At 35.4% G+C, this 5,907-nt stretch overlaps 1 non-coding gene across 1 annotated transcript; it reads left to right on the forward strand.

Annotated features, from left to right (window-relative positions):
- The first annotated feature begins 5,498 nt into the window (after window positions 1-5,498).
- Window positions 5,499-5,605, forward strand: LOC136225024 (small nucleolar RNA R71). The gene has a single exon (XR_010686763.1). It is a non-coding gene; the product is annotated as a small nucleolar RNA R71 (small nucleolar RNA).
- Window positions 5,606-5,907: the final 302 nt, after the last annotated feature.

Below are 5,907 nucleotides of genomic sequence, written 5' to 3' on the forward strand. Positions count from 1 at the left end.
AAACAATAGCGGTGATTAAATTACCGAGAGGGACTTGAGTGGTGTGAGCCCTCGAAGCACGATACAAATTGTCAAAAAGCATTCCAATGCTATCAACCTTTAAACCCTTGAACAAACAATCCCAAACAAACAAATCCCGGACTTGAATCTTCGAACTCTCAACACGACCAAAAAGTGAAAAACTCAAATACTTATGAAAGAAGAACACACAATTGTCCTTAATTAACTTGCTCGAAGTGTTTTTGGAGTCAAAAGAATATTGGTCAGACAGAGTTTGCCAAAAAGAGTTATTATCAAAATCCCGAGGCTTATCATAAAAATCACTAGTAGGGAAACCAAACATGTTACCCATAGCCTCATAATCAATGGTATAGGTGACACCATTATTCCGAAAAGAAATTTCTGTCCTCTTTTTGTTCATCGTCAAAGTAACCAAAAAATTCAACCACATACTCTTGAATTTGTGGAAAACGCATAGAAGCAAAAGTTTCCCATCCCAAAGTGTCAATAAAAGCAGTAATTTGTGTAGTGAAGTTCAGCTTTCTTACCGAATCGAAGTCAAGAAACGGCATATCCACGAACTTACGATTGGCGTTTGAAAAGTGCTTGAAACGTCCAACTTCTTCTTCAGAATGAATGTCGAAATAAGCCCCGCAACTAATCCTAAGACGATTAGCCTCAGTGACAGCCGGCTTATGTCCAACACGCTTTGCTCTAGGCATGGTTATGGTGTTTAGGGTTTAGTTTGAAAGAAAAGAGAAAAAGCTTGAGGTTGAAGATAAAGTAGAGGTGTTGTGGAGACTTGAAGTTGAAAGGTGTAGGTGATTGAAAAGGGTAATGATGAAATTGGGAAGAGTAAAAGTAAGGTATTGGGAAGAGGTAAGAGTAGGGGATTGGTTAAAATTGGAGGTGATGTAAGGTTTGTGTAAGTAATAGGTATATATAGGGTTTGAGTAGGAAGATTAATAGTTAGAGTAGGAATAGGAATTGGAATAGGTAGAGTTGAAATAGGAAGAGTAATTAGGTAGAGGGAGAATAGGAAAAGGAATAGGTATAGGTTGAAATGTGAAGAGGCGGAAAATATAGGCCAAAATCGGACTTGGAGTGCCTTAAATACGCGTGTCGCGGTCGTGGATGTGTATCCGCGGTCGCGGATCGCGTTTTTAAACCAATGTTGTCTCTGAAATTTTTGAAGAAATTTCTGAAGTTACCGAGAATCCAGAATTCGCGGCCGCGAATCGCGTTGGGCAGCAAAATTTTTTGTCTGAATTTGGAGTAAATTTGCTGAAGTTACCGAGAATCTACTAATTCTCGGCCGCGGATCACACGGTGGTCACCCAATTCTGCATAATAACTTCAATTCATGTAATTTCTTGATAGTTTGGAACATGTACTCCTTTAAAATGTGATCTGTACTTAAAAACATTAATGTAAAACATTAAATGATAAGGAAAACCAAAGGTTTATCCTTATTAATGGAAAATTGAAATGAAAAATGCATTAAGTAATAAATGTTAAAATTATGAATATGAAAGGTTTGTAACTAAAATTAATTGAAGCATTATGTGCATTTATTAATTTAAGTTAAATGAATCTTATTTTAGGAACTTGAAATTTAATTATTAATCAATTAATTAGTTAATGAATGGATTAAGTTTGCATTTAATTGATTCATTGGTCTAGATTTATGAAATTAAAATATAACCATACAATAAAAAACAAAGTATAATGCAAAAGAGAAATTTTTATTTATTAACATATATTTACAAACAAACAAAACACAAGCTATGCTAAAAATTCGTCCCCGTCAATCGGGATTTTCTTAGCTCTATATCGTTCTATTTTCAACTGCACGAAGGCTTGACGTTCTGGTGCAGAAAGAAAATTTGGTCCTGATCGAAAAACTCGCTTCACTAGACCTTCAAATTCTAAAAATTCATAGTCTAGCATCGGGAAAGATTCAGCATCACTCCAAGGAACAGAAATACTGCCCTTGGTCCCTAGTATTATTCCACATATAATATTCCCGAACCCAACCTTCTTAGCCTTGGATCTAGATGCGGCAACAAGACCCTCCATCAGAATTTTTGAAGAATCAACCACGTTGCCTTGAAATATATCGCCAAGGATATAAAGATCAGATTCTTGGACGACACTACTGAACGTGCGACCGAACAGGCTGTGACTCAGAAACTTATGCAAATATAGTATAGAGTTGGAATAGAAAGACTTATTATAGGCAAGTTTTGGGTGGAAAGGCCAGATACCGGTGAGCATTCGCCAAATATCAGTGGACGTCATATCTCTTCCATGATGACGTTTGGTAGTATCCTTCAAGGGAAAACCAAACCAAGCATGCAATTCAGGATATCCAAAAGTGACAGTTTTGCCATCCCGATGAAAACTGAGACGCACCCGACGTTTGTTAACAAAACGCACTGTACAAAAGAACTCTAATATCCAGTCTCCAATTATAGGAAACTTCATATCAACAAATCTGGTCCATCCTAATCGCTCCATGTAGCGACTCATATCATCTTTAATTCCCAACTGATCGTTAAGAAAGTCATCCATGTATAGCATTCCGACAAAGAATGTGTATCGGAGCCTCAAGAAGCGCCTTCCCTCATCATGATTGAAGATGGGAAAGTTACATCCGTAACGCTCTGATATATCAACACGTTTATTGCGTGAAGCAATAAATTTCTTAGATGAAGTGCTTGAGGAAGCCATGATGTTTGGAAAAAAAGTTCTGAACTTAGTGTCCAGAAATGGTAAGAAAATCAGAGATAGTTCTGATAGAGATGAAAAGAAAGTGACAGAAAACTGAACCTCTATAACCTATTTATAAAATCCTAGGATAAAAAGAGGTGTTGTTTTTGAAATGAAAAGGCATGAAACAAACCTCTTAAAAATGAAAAAACTCAATTTTTCGTTTCTGAAGAGTTGCATCTGCTGGAAAAAGGGTTAATTTGGGCATAATTTCCCCGTGTCGCGACCGAGGATTCTGACCCGCGGTCGCGACACGCTGATTTCCCTGCGGAAATCAGTTGTCAAAACTCCAAATTTCTGATCCTCTACCGAGAATCCTCATCCTCGGTAAGTTCAGAAATTTTCCTTTCAATTTTTAATCAGAATTCTCAACTGAGAATCTGAAATCCTCTACAAGTCCAGAAATTTTCCTGGCTGCTAGTTATACCCAAATTCTCAACTGAGAATTTTAAATTCTCTATAAGTTCAGAAATTTCTTACCTCCTTAAGAATTCTATATATGTGAATTCTCAACTGAGAATTTCAAATTCTCAACTGAGAATCACTGAATTTCTTCTAATTCTCATGAAATTCAAAAAAATTAATTAAAATCATGACTCGAATATATTTTTCTATATCTGAAATTCTAATAAAATGATATAATCTAAAACAAAATAAAATAAAAAAATAAATAAAAATAAATAAAAACTAACTATTAGAAAAATAAAATGATTTATATGTCAGGAAATCTTGTTACGAAATTAGTTCCTATTTCGGAGATATTTTCGTAATAGATTTTACATCGATTACCATTAACTTTAAAACGATAGTCGTTAGTTTCCTCAAGTTCTAAAGAACCATAGTCGAATGTTTTGACGACTAAATACGGTCCGGTCCATCTGGACTTAAGTTTTCCTGCTTGTTGTAAATCGAAGTTAAGTTCCTTAATAGTCCAATATTCTTTGTTGTATCTCAAATGGTTTCGTAATTCTTTAAGTTCTAATTTAGGTGGAATTACGACCGAAGGCGGAACTGGTCCATCTTCTCGAATCAAAGGCTCTGGGTCCTTATCTTCTAATTCTTCACCCATTATAGGTTCTATTATTTCTTCTCTTTGAACAATGTCATTAACACATTCTTCAATTAAATCAAGCTTCATACAAGCGAAATCCTCCATAGGATATTTCATCGCTTGATTCATATCGAACTCGATCTTATCGTCACCTATTCGTAAAACTACTTTTCCTTCCGACACATCAACTAGAGCACGTCCCGTGTTCATGAATGGTCTACCAAAGATTAGCGAACAATTAGCATCATAAGCAAAATCTAAGATAACAAAATCAGTAGGAAAAATAAATTTGTCAACTTTTACCAAAACGTCTTCAATTATACCATATGGTCTTTTAGTGGATTGATCCGCTAATTGCAAAACCATATTGGTACGCTTGATGTCTTCTTCTAATCCTAATTTCTCAAAAATAGACAATGGCATCAAGTTTATACTAGCTCCTAAATCGCAAAGACAACTTGGGAATTCCATATTTCCCAAAGTACACGGAATGGTAAAGCATCCGGGATCTTTGAGTTTAGTAGGTAATTTGCTTGATACTATCGAACTACAATCTTCAGAAAGTGAAATGGATGAAATTCCTTCCCAACTAATCTTTTTTGAAATTAAATCTTTCAAGAATTTTCCATAATTAGGAATTTGCGTAATTGCATCCATGAATGTTAAATTTATATGCAAATTTTTAAGTTTGTCTAAAAATGATAAAAGTTGTTTATCATGGTCCTTATTTCGGACCCTGTGTGGAAAAGGTGGCTTTGGTACAAAAGGTTTTGGATTAGAGTCAACTGGCGTATCTTTTTGTTTTAACGTATCTTCTTTGGATTTTGGTAAATCATTTCCAGGTAAAGTTGAATTTCCGGGCATTTCCGGACCTAAGTAGTTTTTCCCCGAACGAAGAGTGATAGCCTTAACATGCTCTTTCGGATTTTCCTCCGTTTGGCTGGGAAGACTTCCCTCTTTGCGGGATGGAATTGATTTAGCAAGTTGTCCAATTTGAACCTCCAAATTATGGATGCTAGATGATTGGTTTTTGATAAGCTGATCGAATTTATTTTCGATCCGTTTAAAACCATCGTCTTGATTACTTACCTTTCCATTCATAGCATCTATAAATTTGTCGATTTTTGAAGATAAAGTGCTAATCGTATCTCTTGTTTGATTTTGATAATTATTTATACGATATTGATTAGCATTTGCATTATTATTATTATTACCATCTTTCCAGTTAAAGTTAGGATGATTTCTCCATCCAGGATTATAAGTATTAGAATAAGGATTAGTAGTTTGGTTTTGTCCTTGGACAAAATTTACCTATTCTATCTCATTCATACCTTCGTAGTCAATGTCTCTCTGGATCGGATCATTAGGATCGCATGGTGCCATAAATTTATCAATTTTGTGCGATAAGGCAGAAAATTGGGCTTGTAACATTGCTACAGGATCAAGATTCATTATACCTTTAACCGATGATGTACATGAGGATGATGGTTTCATCGTTGGTATATGTCCACGCTCTGCGGGCCACATACTGCTGTTGATTGCCATTTCCTCCAAAAGTTCTCTTGCTTGGGCGGACGTCTTCTTCATAAATAACCCTCCAGACATAGCATCTAATGAACCTCTAGTCGTAGGATTTAATCCATTATAGAATGTCTGCATTAAAAGTGCATCTGGCAATTGGTGGTGTGGGCATAAACGTTGAAGTTCTTTAAAACGTTCCCAAGCTTCATAAAGAGTTTCATTATCATTTTGTGTAAAAGATGTCAACTCTTTGATGACTCTTGCGGTTTTTGCTAAGGGAAAATATTTTTGTAAAAATGCTTGGGCTAATTGGTCCCAAGTTTCAAATGTTGCAGCAGGCATAGAAGTTAACCAAATTTTTGCCTTATCCTTCAAAGTGAAAGGAAAAAGTCGAAGTTTGATTGCTTCGGCTGTTACATCAGTAATTTTAAAAGTGTCACAAATTTCTAAGAAATTTGTCAAATGTGCATTAGGGTTTTCGTTAGGCAATCCGTAAAACGTTACGTTGTTTTGCAACATATTAAGCAAAGTAGGCTTAATTTCAAATTGATTTGCGTTTATAC

This window comes from Euphorbia lathyris, chromosome 3 (genome assembly GCF_963576675.1).
Source record: "Euphorbia lathyris chromosome 3, ddEupLath1.1, whole genome shotgun sequence".
In the NCBI taxonomy this organism is placed as follows: Eukaryota; Viridiplantae; Streptophyta; class Magnoliopsida; order Malpighiales; family Euphorbiaceae; genus Euphorbia; species Euphorbia lathyris.